Here is a 20,908-nt window from a genome sequence, read left to right as displayed (position 1 = left end):
GGATAAAATTAACCGAAATGACTCTGATTCGCTTTCAGAGTTGGTTCTTTTGCCGCATTTTAGCCCTAATAATAATGTAAGTTAATTTTTTTTCTGGAAATAGGATTGCTTACTGGTTGTATAATCCCAGACCTAGAAATCTTACCACCAAGGAGCCGAAAATATTTTAAAGTCTTGATTAGTCACCAAATTGTCAATGCCGATGAACCACGTCTCCACTGCAAAGAACGACAAACATTTCGGGCATCGAGCTAAGGTCCTCTTCCATGCCTATCAAGAAGAGTTTTAAAGCCCTCGGAGAATGATATTTTGACTCATGAATACTATGACGGAGTACAAGCTGAAACTCTTTGGCTGCTTTCTAAGTTCCGATTGGTTAATTTTATGGCTGATGTGTGATACAACTTTCCTGCAGATAACCGTACTTCAAAGGAATATGTGAAATTAAAATTTATATGAGGTTGAAATTTAATGATCGCCTCCATATTAATATCATAATTGATGAAAAGTGAGGTGCATATAAATTATAAATATTATAATAAAGGATATTCGATGGGTCAAAGTATCCGCAATATTTCTAATTGAAGTATTTATGATGTGATAACCTCGTTGAAGATGATCGATGAATTTATGTTCCAAGGTAATTTGAAAATTCTCTTTTATTAGTCATACATGTAGGCCTCTGTATCATGAATATGGAGTTGGGATGTAGAATGTACTTCATGATCGTGAGTTGTAGATATTCAGTTGTTCGGAACTTTTTTTTCTATTGGAGGAAGTAGGAAAATAAGATGAAATAATAGCTCTTTTTTTCAAATTTCCATTGAATATTGGTAAAATACAGACGCTCTCAACACCTGTTTACTAGCATCATTTCTTCTCAGTTAAAAATAGATATTTTTCTTGAAAAAAGTAGGGTTATTTAAATTACTTATAAGGGAACTTCAATGTGCTAATGCCTCCATCCTCCTTATAATTTAATGTGTGATTTTTAAAAATTAGTCCTTATCATGCAGGTATTAGATTGTCAGACTTTACGTATACAAAAGCACTCATCCAAACTCAACTCGCCAATTAGTCACTCTAAGTACGTTACGCAAGTGAATATGTCACACTTGAAAAATAATTTTCAAACAACTTATTAACATTAATGGTAGTTAGTAGATGACGTGGTGGATACTCGCGGCTTTTTGATGGATGGGCATCAGCGGACGAATGAAGATAATCCTCATATCCTTCCCATCTTGTTACCGAGTGGGCATGTGAAAGCGCTATCATCACTCGAGTAAATTAGTCTGTCAGCTAAAATATGTGCAGAAGTCCAAATGATGAAGAGTATTTTATATTCACAGCATTCGATTTATATTATCAGTCGTGATATTATCTCCGTTGGGTATATGAGGCCTCGCATAACTTCTGCCTCTATGTTATCTCCTGATGGGTGAATTGTATCGAATTAATTTGCAAATTATATACACTGCTCATCGTTGTGTTATCTTGTTCTTCATCCGTGTTTTCTCGCACACATTACATGCCATTTTCATGTAAGGACTTTCAGCTAAAACTGCAAAAACTGCTTCCTTCGATATGTCTTAGGTTCTTCATAATCACTTTCTTAGTATGCCGGATCTGGTACTTTTACGGCAAATTGAATGTCAATATTTTTCAAGGAACGAGAGCCCGGTGGGAATTTTTCATACGTTTATACATTTTTTATACGTTTTCATACATATATACGCTATTCTTCGAATTTCACCTGCAGCGTAATTTAAGTTTTCGATCTTCGCTCACCAGTGAACCTTGATGCATTTCATTTCGTTGGCAAGTACTGAACCAGTACTATTTGGATACGGTTGAAGGACCTCGCAACATGTATTTTTGCCTTAGGAACTACCAATAAAAATATTTACAATGATTTATGACGTCTTAAGAGAAGTAAATAGTTGATAAATAAAATTGAACACTACGGGAATTTTTTTAGCGTAAATCGATGTACTTCGGAATTTCAACTGCTTATACGAGTTAACAAGCAAACTGGACTTCAAACTTAGGCCAGGAATAAAACCCCGAGGTATTGAAAATATGTGGATTAATTGTGGTGGTAAGGTAGTAAAACACAGCCTCAAGGTGTAGTTAATAATAGCCTGATTCCTTTTTTTAGGAAGTTTAAGTGATAACTTTAATGGAACATGTCGCTATATCAATCACCAGTCCTTCCTGCTGCTTAAAGGTGGAAGGGTGCGAGTATGTCATGTAGTTTCAAATTAAAATCTTGATGGCTCACTTAGATGGTGAAATTGACTATTTCCTATCTATAGGTAATCTTGAAACACATAAAATGTCACAAGTTGCGCTCTGAAAAGCCTATTTGATTGCAATGCACTCCCGGACTGCGGTGAAAGTCACTCGTCCGTTTAGAAATATCCTCATGAAATGAATTGCTCTATCGATGGGCACGTGTCCTGCTGATTGTGCGACCAGACGTCAAGATACGAACTACCAGGGACGACGTATTATAAGGTGGAATTACAGAGGGCACTGATCTTCGGCTTGCGGACGATGCGTTCTCACATCCGGTTCAGACGTGGATGATTTGTTAACCCTTATCTGACGCGGGCAGATGGCAGATCCCCAGGCAGGTAAATTTGTTGTTTATTTCCAGCAAGATTTGGCAACATCGCTTAGCTACTTAATAGCTTCAAGTCTACTCCCCCCTCCCACCAAACTCGTTTTTGTCAGTCTATCTCACCTTTGTGAAGTGTAAACATTGTACAACGTGATCTGGGGACACGGTATGTCCCCGCGCCACTGGTTGCGCTATAGTTTCCTCGTTTTTTTTGCATTGAAGTAATTACCTTAGTGAAGTGAAGTGGTGTATATTTCTTTATTTTGCATTTTGTTATAGTAATTGAATTATTGATTTCCAAGGACCTGAATGGAGAGAAAATTAAATATGATAAAATAAATTACTTGGTTCAATTCCACACTCTATTTTAAATATCACGACCCGGGTTTCAGCATCTTGTGCTATCATCAAATTTCTAATGTTATGACTAAATCATGATCAGTCACCAGCATGCAGCATGCAATTGGACTCCCACATGCACACCACACGGTCCAAAAAAACGTCACTTATACTAACTAAATTATACTACCACATGCTGTTTGAAATAATAATAAAATTAAGAAGCGTGCATTAAGTTTTACATAGGTTATTAGGCTACACTACAAGTCATGCAATCTATTTATGAGCTCTATCGCTGCCGTTATTATCTCTTATTGATCGTAGAAATAAAACATTCTGAATATGTCTGTTCTACAATCTATCTCTCTTATTTTATTTATATGATCTGATATTCCGTAGTATGCTGGCGTCCGTAAGAAATGGTTAAACTCGAGGGAGAAAGCAGAGGTAGACGCGTCTGCGGACAGTAGGAAACTCCATTTGAGATAAAGCTATGACCAAAATCCCCGTACAGTCTCCTTCTCTCCATGCGGCAAACGCATACTTTCGCGAAGCGTGCTGCATATTCCAGACTAATTTGCTCCAGATTTGTGATCTGATCGTGATAATTGCTCGTAGTGAACCTTTGATTGAGTGCAAGCTTGATAGGCATCAGTTCTCTTCCATTTGTCCGTTGAAAGAGAAATTATTAGCCTCTCGAAGCATTGCTCATTCCTATGTGTTTCAGTTGATATTGTTGGACGATTTAAGTCGGAATAGAAATTCTTTTGAAGTTTTCAAAATATCATCCGGGCTCAACACACATTTTTCCGTAAAATTCATGCTCTTGTTGAAATATTTTTCGAGCTGGCGTTTTAGAAATAACGTTTAAAATATCCTACGGTTTTTTCATTATTCATGATTAACGTACTCACATGCCAAACGCATTGATTGACTATTGTGATTGAAGAAGAGTTCCCGGTAAATGCCCAAAAAAGTTGAAAGAAATAAGCTACCTGACTCTAGTGAGGCCTCACTTGGAATATGCTGCTAGCGTGTGGGACCCTTACGAGGTAGGATTAATAGCTGAAATCAATCGAGTACAGCGCAGGGCGGCCAGATTTGTGATGAGTTGTTACGACAAAAAGTGCAGCGTTTCCAGTATGTTACACGAGTTAGGATGGGAATCTTTACAGGAGCGTAGATCGAAGTATAGGCTTAACTTACTTAGGAAATTCGAAGATGATATTTTCTCAGACGACGTGATTCATATCCTTCGTTTACCATCGTACTATAGTAGACGTGATCATGAGAATAAAATAAAATAAATAGACTGCAAAACAGAGAGATATTTATATGTTACAGAGAGATATATATATTAATATGTCATTCTTCCCTCGTGCTATTAAGGATAGCAACGTTGTCTCAATTGATAGGATTAATGGCGTCGCTCGCTAGGATCACTCATAGCATGTTTTTCATAGTTCTAACCCGGCATGTATTTGCACTAGGAATTACTACCCATTAGCAATTTTTTTAATAAATACGCATTTATACTTTTCTAGTGTGCGTAATATTTCTATGACCGTGCGGTGTGCATGTGGCGGTCCTCTTGCATGCTGCATGTTGGTGATTGATCACCCTCTGCCAAACTCCCTAGAGGTGGCTCGCAGGGTATTATGTAGATATAGATGAAGCCATTGGTATAATCATTACTTGAGAAGAGATGTGACCTTAGTTCCTTAGGAATATTCTTTTATTACTAAAACGCAATTTATTTCCCTCATGAATCATCATCCGGCACTTGTTGTTCCAACAAATTATGAAAACTTTTTGAAAGAAATTTGAATAAATAACAGTAAGTTTGAGATATTTATTTAAGTGATGATTTTAGGAACTAAGCCTATGGAAGATTATACGTCAACATCTTTTTGTGTTTTTGGAATTGTTTTCTAGCACTCTCTAAAAAGCTGCTTTAAGAGGCAATGTGTCAGTTGTTACATCTTCAGAAGCCGCATTTTTATGGAAAATAATACATCCCACATCTTTTAGTTTTCATGCTATTCATTTAGCCTTAAAGTTGAAATGGCAAATTTTTCCAGATGCTGTGTAAAGATTGCATAACGAGACGGAAGTGAGGCAACGCAAGAGATATGCCATGATAGTTATGATGGCATATATGACTTTCGATTTGAAGAAAAAACGACTGCGTTTACTTTAACGTGGTGAAAGTGAAATGAAATTACTTCCAGGGTATAATAAAGTTTCTTAACGTATTATTTAAGTTTTGAAAGGGAGTCAAGATAGGCATTGCAATAATCTGCTAGAAAGACGTGTTAGTTCCGTAGCGCTCTCCTCGTGTCCACATTAATTGTATTCCATGCATATTCATGCGGGATAAATGCAGCGCGCATATATTTCGCTTCGCGACCTTTGACATTTGACGCCCACAGTGGGTAATGCGACCGACCGCCTGAAGCCGCTCACATCCTTCACTGCATCCGCCCCTGCCCTGAGACACAACGGCCCGCGTCGCCCCTGATTCATATTATTACCTCCGTGTCATTCCCACCCCTCCCTCCGCCCCACACCAATCAATTACTCCTCGCCCCTCCGGAGACACTCGTTTCCCGGCGTTTCTTTTCCGCCGTGCCACGCCCAACCTCGGAGGTGCTTACTTCTCCTGCCATTCTATTGCCTGATGCTGCTCCGGGTGGCATCTGCATCACTGTTCCTTGCAGCTTCCTGATGTTGCCTTCAACAAATGGTTCTCTTCAATGTGACTCCGTTATCAGTGTGAGGCATTTCGTGGCCACTGGCGGGCGCAGAAAAACTGAAGGGGGGCGCAAAAGATATCTTAAACTTTTTCTTTTATCTTGAGAAAAAAATAATCATGTCATATACCAAGTTTAAGAAAGTCATATATTTAAACTGATTATACACATATACTTGAAAATGCCATTTTGTGACATAAAAAAGTTACAATTGTGGTTCTGCAATGTTCGGTAACCCCCCGCTTCCCCCTTATGTATCCGCCACTGTTCCTGATGATGTATGATAAGTAACAGGTATGGCGCAATAGGGTGTACCTTGTAGGAGGATTGAACGATATGCTCCGTAACGGCTCTAAGCTTCATAGACGGGTAATAATATTTTTGAAAGAAATCTTCTAAACAAAATCTAAGAGTACAATTTGCAATGCATAAATCTTTCTCTTATTCTTTTCTATTTTGAGAAAATGAAGAATATATAGATTTCTAAAGCTATGGAATGATATACACAAGCGTGATAGCATGATATAAACAATATTTCAACGTAAGACACGTTCAAAATTGCTTCAGATGTCGACGCGCCCTTAAGGCAAAAATATATACTGCTCTTTTACGGCTAATGATTCGAAATACGTTTACCGTTGAGACTGTGTGAATTTCACTTTATCGTGCATTTCATTCAGAGAATCGCGATGGCCCATTGAGTGGAGCATTCAAGGGCCCACTGATTACTCAGGGGCGGCAACTTGATCAAAGGACCCCAATGAGAAAATTCCCTTTCATAAAAAGTATAAAAAGGTCAGGTATGGTTGAGCATGTTTTTATGATGCACAAACTTGCCAATTCCAAGGAAAACGGCAGGTTTCCAAAAGTGCCCAGGGCTCCCAGAGGCCATCCGATGCCTCTGGCTCTGAGGCCCCCCACGCCCGGCGGCCTCGGCGGGGATTCCCGCCGGCCCTCTCTGGCCAGCCCCCATGATGGCGTTGAGTCCGGGGTGATACCCACCCTCACCAATCACAACCGAACTTACAAGTTGTTAGTGCCGAATCACTGGGCGAATCGTATTTTATTCAACACCCTGTTTGCATGAAATCGCCTTCCATTAACGAAATTTGGCGTGGGCCGAGCCATAAATATGATATATGTACTCTATAATGTGAATTTTTTATCATATTTCTTTTCATTTCCTTCCTGCGGTAACAGTATTTTATAGGGGAGGTAAACGACAGGTAGCATCTTATATTCAATGAAGATAGGATGGTGAACGAATGGTGTGCAGAAACTCGAAACACATCAGCGTTTGTGCTTTATACGATTGGCACCATGCGAACCACCTAAGAATGTCCTCTGTGGTAATTGTAGTACTTTGCTTCAAATGCTATACGCACAGCAAGTCAGCCAGGGATCTGCCTACCCTTGGAAAGCCTCCACCATCATTAGGCATTAGAACTATTGAAATTAAAGCTATTTACACTTTTCACAATTATTTTAATCCTTACGACTTGTTTCCGCTCTTAAGAGACATAATATGTCGCATTACGCCGCATTAAAATAATTGTGGAAAAGTGCCTGCCTTTTATTTCATTGTGTCGAACTTCCACGTTATTACGCCCGAATCGATTTGATTTATTAGATTTTAGATCTCTCTCCTCTAAGATTTAGTTCTCTTTAATATAGAGAAAAATCAATTGTTAGTGAAGAATATACGACTGGAAAGTAATTTGCCTTAAACATCTAATTTGACCAGGAATCAAGTCGAAGTATTCCGATGGAGAATACTACCCAGAGGTAGACATGGTAGGGTGTTAGAGTTGATCGTAGGGCCGCTTTATTCAAAACCGTGTGAAATCCTCAAGTACCTACCCCTATCGTAAGAAATTCCTCCCCATGCGAGGTACTCTGCGGAAGCAGCTGGCCTTCTTACCAACCCTCTGCGTGTGAAAATCACTTCTCACCTTCTTCTGCAGAAAATTTAGAATTTCTGATAAAGTTTTGGGAGAGTTGGGTAAATCAGACCATTTTTAACTGTTTTGTTTAGCAGAAAAAGGATTTAAAACCAGTTTTCAATCGATTTTGTTTATTGCACTGACATTATATTTCTTTCTCGTCGGAAAGTATTATACTTGGAATAATTACTCTTTTCCAGCTGGTATTTTAATACTCATTATAAAGTCAAAGAGTGAAAAAGTCAATAGCATAAGTTAAATAAATTTTACTCTTCATTATAAGCATGGATAGTATTTTTATAAATCGTTTTCGACCATCAATGACTTTATTCCTGTTTCCTGGACCCACTTTCATTGAACTTCGTGCGTTAGGTTCATGTAGTACATTTATAATGTCCACTCGTTCACATTTTTATCAAGTATTTTACTACCTAAAGTGTCCACTCTCCATTTATTCAAAATATTTTGGGATATTAAATCATTTTAAAAACTGTAGGAATATAAATACCTGAAATACCTACATTTTTATGGCAACAAAACCTGTATTCCTTGTTACCAACACTATTTTTCGTTACGATGAAATAACAAGATGTCTTCCATTCTTAACCCGATTACACCAACTTTACGATTTCACTGCCGGCGCATGTTAATTTTAAATTCCAAATATATATATCATGCTTGTATTTTACGATTATTTCGTAGGGAATTCGCATTTTGAGCGCAGGACCCGAAGAACTGCCTTCTTTAATGGTGTTATGCGACTCGGAAAAACGAAATCTAAGGGGAATATAAAAAAGGCATAGAATGGAAAAAGACCTCATTTTTTAACTATATTGATGCTCACGTCGTGTGCTGCGCAGCTCAGATTGAAAAAGGAAGGCAAAAAAAAGTCGAAGGAGGAAATCCTCTTCGCATGCCGACTTCCAATTTCAATGCGCGGAATGGAATCAGCTGGCAGGTGCGGCCCGAGGTATTATTAAGACGCCGTGGCGCTGGGCGCTTCCCGGAGCCTCGTTAAACTCTCGCGTTGAAATGAGAACACTCGCATCGCGGGTCTAATTATAGTGCGCATCCGTGGTGCCCTCGGGGCAAATGCCTGCAAATGGTAGGAGCGTGGGTCACAACCTTGGTAGCGATCATCCCCGATAGGGAAAGACGAGAGAGATCTTTTATGCTCGCACAGTCTGCGCCCGCTTTTTCCCCTTGGACTTCCCCCTGAACAATCTTAACCAAGGGGACTGCACAGAGGAGGCCCAATTCAATCCCACAGATGGTTGATTTCTGTTGCCAATTCGATCGCATTTTAATCGGCTTTCAAAAATGTGAGTGTAATGTGATCCACTTTTTTTCCCAATATTTTGCATTAAGCAATATTTTGCAACAGAAAGGAGCTTCTTAGACGATCGTTATGTAAGACTTTAAAGAAAAGGTTAGTGAAGAGTTTGATTTGGAGTGTAGTTCTCTACGGTGCCGAAACATGGACACTGAGGAAAGAAGACGAGAGAAGATTGGAGGCATTCGAGATGTGGGTATGGAGAGGAATGGAGAGGGTGAAATGGACGGAGAGGAAAAGGAACGACGAAGTGCTGGATATGGTGGGTGAGGAGAGGCAGCTTTTGGATGAGATACGGAGGAGACAGAAGGTATGGATGGAGGGAGTACTCAGCGGGGAGGGGATGTTGAAAAAGGTGTTAGAGGGTAGAATGTTAGGGAAAGGAGGGAGGGGAAGGAAAAGAGTAGGATTTTTTGATAGATTGAAGGGGAGTAGGCCTTATAGTGAATTGAAGAAGGCGGTAATGGAAGGAAAGGGAGGCTCCCAGATCACTTCTTTAGTACTCCATGCAAACCTACCTTAATCGGTAGAATACTCTAATAATAATAATTTTGCATTATTATGATTTTAAATGCAAGGAATTACATTGTAAAGTTATCAATTTTATAAATAACATCGTCAGGAATCTAAATTTTGGCTGAAACCCTGAATTATACCTCATTTTCCGGTGAAAGTCGGATCAATTTGTCCGTCAGTGACACGAGTGGCGACTTCTGTAAACCTGTTTAAATGCGCGTCGTTTGACAACACATTTAGAGGCATACTTGAGCATCCTCTTTTATAATATTCGTGATCTTAACACTAGAATGCCCGGCCGTGTCAATATGACCCAAAAGAGTATATTCATGTTGATTATTTTGAAAGGAAGAAAAATTTTCGACTCATATCTCATGACTTTTAGGTATTCAGTTTTGTTTACCTCTGTGTAATATTTAGGACTGATATTATTATTTTTTCTCATCACCTGCTCCTGCCACGCCCGGATGGCTCATTTTGACCCTGACTATCAAATCCATTTGAAGCCTTTCTACTTTTCCTTCGTATTCAATGTAACGGTGTGTTTTATACTGATTTTTTGTCAAAATGTTACTGTGTTTCTTTGAATCTGATACCATTGAAATCCATTTTACCTCCCAAACCCATAAGAGAAAAAGTGATAGGTATTCACAAATTTGTGGAATCTAGTTTCCCATAGCACCATAGAAATTGTTGAACAACTACCTTTTTAATATTTTTCGTCTAATTAAGTTTTCTACTGCCCTCCCAAATGCTTTATAAACAAAATTAATAAATAAACTGGGAAGGAATTAGGTATTTTGAGTAAAATATGCAAACATGGTCATATTGGGTCATATTGACCCACTCGGGCATAATAAGGTGTAAAGGCCGTTTTACGCGGTACACGGAATTGCGCAGTCTGACGTACGTGCGAAGGAGCAATCAAAATTGCGTCGTTTAAAGCGGTGAATTGCTAGAACACATGCGAGAATGCGTGGATGGGAGGCGGTAAAATAGCCCCTGTTCTGATTTCGTTCATGCATTGGCGCAATTCCACCCCATTTTAGAAATTAATGCAGCTCTAACCTGCACAATTCCGTGTACCGTGTAAAACGGCCTTAAGGATTGGTCGGGCATGCTAATGTTAAGGGGACTCGTCTTCCCGCTTGCTTGGTATTCTTTCTTGACGTATTACTTGTAACCGTGCTCATTTAAGGAGAGCACAATCATCCTGAAATTTTAAGGGTGGCGGCGGGGTTAAGTCCTCGCCTGCTAAACAAGAGGCCGCAGGTTCGAGTCCCACTTGGGCAAGTTACTCCTCTCCAAGGCATGGATGTTCGTTTCGTGCAATTGTTGAATTTGTTAAATACCCCGGTATCAAAATGCCTGTGAGAGCTGTATTCGGTAGTTCGGGAATATAAAAAAATCCACATACTACCTTGAAAGCCGTCTCATTAGGCAGTGTCGTCTCGGCAGGCAGTGGCGGATCTATAGGGTAGCTAAGGGGGCTATACCCCCTTTTTGGTATCTAATTTACACCAGATAGAATGGTAAATTTGTTCGGACCCCCACTACTGCTGGGAGGTTATCCCCTACTTTGCCGCCCTTGTCTCTATCCTGAATCCACCACTGGCGGTAGGTATAAGTTTACTTGTCGTTAACCAGTGAGAAAATAGTATTTATTGGTCTTGGTGGCATTGGGGCCCGGTCCTCGCCTACCAGCGGGACTCGAAATCGCACCCTTACGTTAGTGCATGGATTTTTGTGATCGTTCATTGATAATTGTTGCTGAAACCCTCGGTGTAAAGGCTAAAAATTCACTCGCCGTTCATCAGTAACATAGCTACTACAGCCGATCTCTGTGGCGGTGGGGATAAGACCTCGCTTGCCATGCTCTACGTCGTGGGTATGAGCTCCATCTCAACAGGTTGACCCTATCCAGAGCATGGAATTTTTTGATAGTCTATTGTTAATTTTTGTTCAAATCCCTTATGTAAAGGCCCTATTGTCTAGTTTTGGGGGTTGCTGATAAAAATAAAATAATATAACAAAGAAGAATGTACAAATTTTTATGTACGCATTGTGAGTAATTTAACAACCTGAGTCAAGTTTGACCTAGTATTTACACAAGCCACTAATTGTTCTGAGAAAAACGATTTCCTATTTCTGTCGGTCCGGCAAATTATCTTTCATATTGAATGGTTTCTTTAAGATCTGGCTCCAGAGTGGGTTCCAAAACGATGTTCTCCATGTCGCTCTAGAGTGTATGGAGTAGAATATCGTCTACATGTACTTAAAGTTAAACAAAAATACTTTTATGTATTTTCTTCGTTAAGAAATATTTATGTATGATATGCAGGTAAATGTTGGTAAGGGTCAACCGTATATACCATGAAAATTTGAGGATTAATGTGTGAGTTTCAGGGAAGCATTGCATTAAAAATAAAAAATAATGTTAAAATAAGACTGGGAATAATGCATTTACGGAAAGAAGTTGTGGCGGTGACTGAAGAACGCAAAATAATTTTCATGTGTTTTCGTAATATAAACTTTTACTTAGATGCATGATATCTATTGATGGATGGCAGACATCAATGGTTACATGACACGCATTTGAAAACATAATAATCATGTGATTTGACCAGCATCGCCATGAAAAACTTGGTTATATTTTCATTTTTAGTAGTATTTTGGAAAATGCAGTTTGAAAGCCAAATTTATTTCAGTATCCTGTCGGAAAAGTACAAAAGGAGTGATTCATAAATCTATGAAACGCTGGCGCACAAATCATGCATGGCCTTTCGTGTTTTCACATTATTTCCTAGCGTATTTATTATTATTTATTGTTCGTTACAGATTTTAATGCTTAGCTTTAGCGTTTGCTTTGCATGTTGAGCTTTTACCGACACATAAAAGCTGGCCCAATCTCATTATCATTTGCCCGTTCCATTTCCTTCGTTTACTAAAATTGTAAATTTTGCCTTCCCCTGACTTCGAGTGCAAAAGTCATAGTTTGGCTGAGGAAGAACCGGTATGGGAATTCTTAAATGCATTGATATAAGGGAGAAGGGTGTTGAGCCCCCAATATGTTATTTCGAAAGAGAATTGAAAGGTTATCGTTTCTGTATCTACTAACCAGTCAAGCTCTTTCGTGAAACAATGAATTATTTACCCTCTTCGAATTGCCCATTTTATAATTGCTCTTCGTGCTCGGATATATTTTATTCTCGAATGGTTTAACTTGAAGGTTTTTGGAAGTCAATAAGTTTATCTTCGATCTGTAAATGCAAAAACCTATAGCGTTTTACTTTAATGGGTTGTTGCTATTTTGAATGATGGCAAAATCACTTCCTCGGAAGATAAATGACTTCGCTGCAGATAATATTAGATACTTGTGAATAAGCTGCCACAATATTGAAGTAGCTCCAATATGTATTGTTATTTTGTGGCTGTTTTTATTTTATATGTACCTTTTATTCGATAAATCCTTAGAAAGTAACTTGTCAAGCAGAGTGACTCATTCTAGAGTTCTTCTTTCCGTTAAGTGAGCAGTTTTTTTCTTTCTTAATGCCTGTTGCCTTATTTTATTGTAACGACGTCATCTTCTTTTGATAACAAATATCCATTTTATTTGTGAAAGGATAAATGCGCCATAAATGTTGAATCCTAAATTATGCACGAACAGGTATGCCCATGAAAAATTGCCTCCGCTTTAGCATTCAACGTTCCCAGATCCGGCAAAAAATAATTCCAGTTTCGCTGCGAGGTGAGCGTGGTAACAATATCTTATCTTTTTTTGCTCCCAATAAACCACAAATTCTCGCTGACGTGATTATAATCATTATAAAATTGGAAGATACTCCCGATTTAAAAAGCATTATTTTAATGTGTTCTGTGGCATCCATTTCAGTCTATATCTATTAAACTATTTACTTTAGTTTAGAGGGCGATTCAAGATTCAAGATTTTAGGAGACCTGTTCATTACTTGGTCTGTAATTTATATTGATTAGCCCAAGCCCGGAACTAGTCTCGGGCGCCATATTTCAGAGAGCGGCAACGTTTGAAAAGTTTACTAAAAAGTTATTTAACTTTCTTCATAAAATTATTTTACAATAATTATTAATTTATAATGAAAAATAATACATCTAAAACTTCTTGATAGCTAACATACGGTATTTAATTTCACCTACCACATCCATAGAAAATAGCTTACTGACTTGTTATATTTTAGTGGTGAGGAGAGGGGGAGAGCTAGGGGGATTAGGGCGGGGGTTGGTAAACTGATCTTTGCCCAGACAAAACTTCTAGTTGCGGCCCTACATCAGCCAACCTCTTCGATTTGAGCACGCGAATATATGTAATGATCGGAGAGATTCTTCAAATTGGCAACACTGCATCTCTTTGCGTCTATAAAATCGGCCTTCCCCCGCCCTCATATCTCCGGCTCTTCGATCACAACAAGGCTGCGAATCTCCTTCGTTTTGCTCGTCTCCACTGCTTCCATTTCAAACCCCGTCCGTCTGATCTTCACCCCCATCCACCCTCCGACTCGACCGCGTTGCACCCGTCTTGAACGCCATGGCAAACACCGGCCATCGACTCAGCGCGAGGAAGGCGCGCGACAGTCCACCTCCTGCATCAACTGAGCCACAACCCCGTGGACACCCAATGCTTGCGCCCCACCTCCCACTCCTTGCGGCCAAACAGACGTCACGTTGATTGACAGATGAAGAAAAGGGTCTCCACAGAAGGGAAAGAAAATGACCGTCAAATTTTGCATCACTCGTGAAACTAAATAAAAACTAAAAACCAGAAAACCAATGTCCAGTCGGTTGGTGTGTATGCGGCTGTGTTAGTCCCTGGTGAGGAAGTAATATTCCCGTAAACTAACACACGAGGGTGTTCTGGTACTTATTTTTTTTTAGTTTGAAGAGTGGTGACAAATTTTACGGCCATTGAAGACTCTTTTCTTCATTTGTCAATCCATAGAGGCCGTAGAGCTCGATTACCTTTATTTGAACTTACATTGGTCTAGTTTTTATTTTCCAACGTCCAACGCGACGGGCGTAGCCAAGCACCGGGTGCATTTTTAAAAATAAGCTTGGCTCTCTTCATAGCAAGCGGATTTTTGATTTTTCTTCATGCATGTCTTTATCACATATTTTGTTGCCTATTTTTATTCAAGCCCACTGTGCGTCGCAGCTATATGGTTTTATTCAAATAGGTAGTTCTTCTGTGTGAATCAACCAATAGTTAGGTTCAGATAGGTTAGAGCAGAGCTCATATGATAAGCTTCAGGGGTGTGATTTTCTCATATTCAAGGTATGGGTCCAATTCCTTTCCCAAACCAACCTAATAGCCTAATGAATCGTCACTCGTGAGAAATTGAATGCTATAGAAGTCGTCGTTGCTCTTGACAACAGTACTTGTACTGATGCTGAAAATTACTGCAAAGAGATTAAGAATCCATTAGGAATGAGATCTATCTTGTTGCGATCTATGAGCGAAGTTGAAGCAGTTAAACTTGGAACATAGTGGGAAAAGGTGGCTGTGGAGTTTTCACAAAGTGCTTGCGTTAATTTTATGCATGCAAGGAATATAATCTTATTGTTAGTCTAATATTTTTATTTATTTCTTACAAGAAATCAAAGCTAAACCAAAATTGAACTCAATTCTCTCAAATATCACAAAGGAGAGTTGATGAAAATAATAATTCTCTTTTACCTCCTACGATTTATTTTTCCCACCTCTTCCATCATGATTTCTAGTACACAATATAAGTAGTTAGGCTATATTATTCCGTCTGTCACTTCAGTATCAACTTCTGCTTTTTTCCTTAAGGTTACAATTATTTTTAAGCAAATATTCTCTCAATATCTAAATTGTCGGTATAAAATTATTTAGCGTGAATGTGAACTTTAAAAAAGGTTTTAGTCAAAGTTGTATTAATTTTTATCTTTAATCTGTCGGAGAAAATCTTTCAATTGGCAGCACTGCATTTCTTTGCGCCTACAATCTTGGGTTTTACCCCACCCTCAACTCGAGCGCTCCGATAACAGGCTTTCACAACAAGGCTTAGAATCTTCTCCCCTCCACTGCTACCAATTCATCCCCCGCCCATCTGATCTCCACCCTCTGCCGCCCTCCTCCTTGACCACTTTGCGCTCGCCTTAAACGCCGCCCGTGGCACGCTCCGGCCACCTCGAAGGCGCGCGACCGCCCTCCTGCCTCATCAACTGCACCCCCTTGGACATCCAATGCTCGCGCTTCCTCTCCTACCTCCGTCTCGCCACCATAGTTCATCTACTTCAGTGCCTTGCGAGAAGGCTGTTCGGCAGGGGGTGAGCTCTTGCCAACATGTGAAGATGCAGGATACAACACAAACATTTATAGTCATTGTAATAAAATTACTTTCGCATCAAATAACGAAACGTAGGACTGTAAGGCTCCACGCAGCACTTGAATATTCAGTAGTATTATCGACAAGATGCGTGAATATAGAAATCGAGTGATAGTTGCTCTATGCTGGTGACTACTGACTGGCATGTAGCATGCAACAGATACCTACGCCACATGTGCACTTCATGTTTTGTCAAAAAAATAAAACATTAAAATACAAATAGCACGCACACATTTTGCAGGCGGTATGGGTTCCCACCACCATCGCCCCATTCAATTTAATAAAATTTGATAAAACTTTATAATTGGAATAAGTTCATTTATTAAATTTCAAATTCATTAATAGGGGGGTAAGGGAAAACTAATCCTCAAGAATAAATGATGGAAAAACGTTCAACATAGATTTAGTATAACAATTATCAAATGCACAGCCAATAGGGAAAACCGCGATGAATGGCTCATGAGTGCGTTCTGCCAAGACTAGATTCAAAACAAGTTCGTATTTCTAGAGTTTTTGTATTATTGTGATAACTACAACCATAATTCTTCCTTGATTGGAGTGCCGAAGAAAAATGGAGCCCTTGTAATGGGATGCGGAGCAAAGGGTCGCGGATGGAGCCTGAATGAAATCCAATCGTTGTAACTAAGCAAGAGGATTTTGCTTCATGTCAACCTCATGTGAAAATATGCATCATTTTCCAAGAGTCAAGGGTGAAATATATGCAAACTTTCCACGTATATGCAAAATAATCTTTGGAGCGGAGTTCTAAGTAAGTCAATAAAGATTATCAGAAAAAAAGTAAAAGTTTAAAAAATGAGTTTGTATAAGGTAATTTAAAGGAAAGGCCGCTGTTTTTGAAAAAAAAGTTATTCGAGTACTAATGGGTTAAATCGAAAGCATTCACTTTATGTGAATAGTCCGTCATTTTTATTTATATCGCATTTGCAAGTAAGAATCTGATGATTCCGATATCTAAATGCGATGTAGCCAACTTGAAACCGGTCACATTCTCAGACACGCATTGGCCATCGCCCGAGACACGCGCGTGTCCGCACACACTCCCCGTGAACACCTCCTCCTCATCTGAGCCACCCACCAGACAGCAGTTCCGATTAACCCCACCCACCACCCCCTCCCCCTGCTCTCAATGATGCACTTAAACTAAGCGAGAGCGGTCGGCGTTATGCACGGAGCAGGTGCTGCCCACAGGAGTGTTGATCCCACCTCGAACCCGTGTTGCCACCATTCCAGACGAACAGATTCACTCGAAGGCTTCCATAGAATCTTGAAGCTGTAGAAACATCTTTCTCAATTCTTTCACCGCGTCTATGATGATATTTCGCCGAAGTTGTACTTAGTATCTTCACATTAACTGGAGCGATAAGTCAGAATTTCGTCGGTCTCGCATGCCTCCCCCATCATGTTACGTTTGTCATGGTCGATTTTGAGAAGAACCTTTTTTTTACGCAGTTATGAGTATGTAGCTGATCCTTTCAGCTGTAGAGAGCTTTCTAAATTCTTTCTCCGCGTAGATGCATGATTTTTGATGATATTTCGCCCAAGTTTCACTTAGTTTTCTGAGGTTAACTGGAGCGATTATTCAGAATATCTCTGTTTAATATACCTTCCCCTTCAGGGGCCGTACTCTGTATTTCGTCGGTACCTCACCGATCGGTTTCCCTTTCAATCCCACCGACTGGACATCATTCCGTACCGACAATGGTTTCCGTACCGACGACGGCACTTTCAGCGATTCTGTAAGGTCGTCGGTTTCAAACCAGTCGGTACGGTTCCCCCTCCTTCCCAAGCACAGAAAAACCTAATATATCCGAAGTTAGAAGTCAGGGGCCGTATTCTGTATTTCGTCGGTGCCGCACCGGTCGGTTTCCCTTTCAAGCCCACCGACTGGACATCAAACCGTACCGACAACGGATTCCGCACCGACGACGACACTTTCAGCGATTCTGTAAGGTCGTCGGTTTCAAACCAATCGGTACGGTTCCCCTTCCTTCCCAAACAGGGAAAATCCGAATATATCCGAAGTTTCACGTGTCTCCACCAATGAAAGAAGGGTAAAAACAAGTGAAGACTCATTGGCACAGTTTGTTGTCGTCATTCTCAATCTTTTTATTTGCGGATATTACGACTTATTGCTAGATTAAGATAAACGATATTGGATAAGTTGTTAACAATGCTTATATAATGTGTGGTAGTAATGCTGTACCTACAGAATCGAAGGAAACAATATATTACAACATCACAATAAAGTTTGTATGTGATGGAGATTGTTGTTGCTGGAATGAATTATTGAAACTATCCTTGAGATCGTAGTTTCTTTTTTTAAATATCGGTTCCGTATAATGCTATTTATTCATGATTTGGTAATATAGTTGTCATTAAGTAAGTTCCGTATAAATGTTATCAACGGAAGGTTATGCCATTGGCACCGTAGCAGACGAAAATAGCATACCATGGAACGTAAACGTAGGATTCAAATGCAAATGTAATATTAGAGGAACAAGTTAGGAAATTGTTATAAAAATATGGAGCTGGGTGCAATTAAAAGAAGTGTAATGACGAGGAAGTAAATAAATTGTGATTGGGTGAAATACATATGTATAAGTTGCGCATTCCAAGTGAGAGAAAATGATAATATTGCGGTAAACCTCATACTTATTAACAAATATCTTCTTTTATCGTCAAGGGAATCAATGGCTGACGATGAAATGAAATATAGTTGCCTGTTACAAATGAAAGAAACTGATACCGTTGTGGCAAACTTCATACTTAAATAAAAAGATCTTATTTCTATGCCGAGAGAAACGCCAAATTGATGATTGAGTGAAATAACAGTCGCCTATTCAGAGTGATATAAAGTGATAACATTGCGGCAAAACTCATATTTAATCAAAAATATCTTTTTTATGTCAAAGGAGCAAGTAAATGATGATAGAGAGAAATAAAGCCTATTACAAGCGAGTGAAAGTGCGGTAACATAAATGAGAGAAAGTCATTATATGTTAGCAAACCTCATTTTTATTAACCATTATCTTATATTTCTGTCAAGGTAATTAATATAGATGATGACACAGTGAATTATAGAGGCGTATTCGAAGGGGCAGAAAAAGATAACATTGGAGAAAACCTCATTATTTACTCGGTGATGAGGTAAAAACAAAATAAAACGTACAATGCGCACCGGGGAATTCATGAAACCCACTAGTCGGTGGCCGTACCGACACCTCTTTGCTGTCGGTACGGCTACCGACGATCTCCCGTCCTCTCGTCGGTGCCGCACCGACCGGGTTCGTACAGAATCGCACGACTTCTTACCGGGAGTCGGTGTGACGTCGCACCCGACGAATCGGTGCCGCACCGATCGGTTTGGAGTTACAGAATACGGCCCCAGGTGGCGTGTCATTACCAATGAAAGAAGGATAAAAACAAGTGAAGACTCATTGGTACGCAGTTTGTTTTCGGCGTTTTAAATCATTTTCTTTGCGGAAATTAGGATTTATTGCTAGATTAAGATAATCGATATTGGATAAATTATTAACAATGCTTACTTATATAATTTGTGGTAGTAATGCTGTGCTTTCAGAATCGAAGGAAACAATATTACATCATCACAACATAGTTTGTATGCGATGGAGATTGTTGTTGCTGGAATGAATTATTGAAATTATCCTTGAGATCACATTTTCTTTTTTTATATCTTGGTTCCGTATATTGCTATTTATTCATGATTTGGTCATATAGTTGTAATTAAGTAAATTCCGTCTAAATTTTATCAACAGAAGGTTATGCCATTGACACAGTAGCAGACGAAAATCACATACCATGGAATGTGAACGTAGTATTCAAAAACAAATGTAAATTTTATATTAGAGGAACAGGTAAGGAAATAGTTATAAAAATACGGGGCTGGGGGTAACTAAAGGAAGTGTAATGACGAGGAAGTTGGTAAAGAAATTGTGGTTGGGTGAAATAAATGGAAGTTGCGCATACCAAGTGAGATAAAATGATAATATTGCTGCAAAACTCATACTTACTAGCAAATCTCTTCTTTTATCGTCAAGGGAATCGATGGCTGACGATAAAATGAAATATAGTTGCCTATTACAAATGAGAGAAATTGATAAAATTGCGGCAAACTTCATATTTAAATAAAAATATGTCATTTCTATGTCGAGAAAAACGCCAAATGATGATTGAGTGAAATAATAGTTACTATTCAGAGTGAGATAAAGTGATAAAATTGCGGCAAAGCTCATATTTAATCAAAAATATCTTTTTTATGTCAAGGGAGTAAATAAATGATGATAGAGTGAAATAAATCCTATTCCAAGCAAGCGGAAGTGATAACATAAGTGAGAGCAAGTCATAACATGGTGGTAAACTTTATATTTATTAATCAATATCTAATGTTTATGTGAAGGTAATCAATAGGTGATGACACAGTGAATTATAGAGGCCTTTTCGAGGGGGAGAAAGAGATAACATTGCGGCAAACCTCATTATTTACTCGCCGATGAGGTGAAAACAAAATAAAACTTACAATGCGCACCGGAGAATTCATGAAACCCAATAGTCCGTAGTCCGTACCTACACCTTACTGGTGTCGGTACGGCCACCGACGATATCACGTTTACTAGTCAGTGCCGCACCGATCGGGTGCATATAGAATCGCAGGACGAGTCGGTGTAACGTCCCACCCGACGAATCGGTACCGCATCGATCGGTTTGGCGATACAGAATATGGCCCTAGGTTAAGGTTGGCCATGGTTGGTCGCTCTCCTTTTTTACGCAGTGTGAAGATTGTAGCTGATTTCGTGTAAACAGTTTTTGTTGTCTCCACTTTATTAGCTTCCCCAATGAACCTGAGGAGGCAGCGATCTTCTCTCGTAATTAATTGTGATTATTCTAGGTAGATACTGTTTAAATTATCATTGGGAGATCAGATTATTCTAAGTACGTGTTAGTTCATTCAACTGGTGTTCCATAATTGCTGGCTA

The sequence above is a fragment of the Ischnura elegans genome, chromosome 2 (assembly GCF_921293095.1).
Source record: "Ischnura elegans chromosome 2, ioIscEleg1.1, whole genome shotgun sequence".
Classification (NCBI taxonomy): domain Eukaryota; kingdom Metazoa; phylum Arthropoda; class Insecta; order Odonata; family Coenagrionidae; genus Ischnura; species Ischnura elegans.
Note: the sequence above shows the minus strand (reverse complement) of the source record.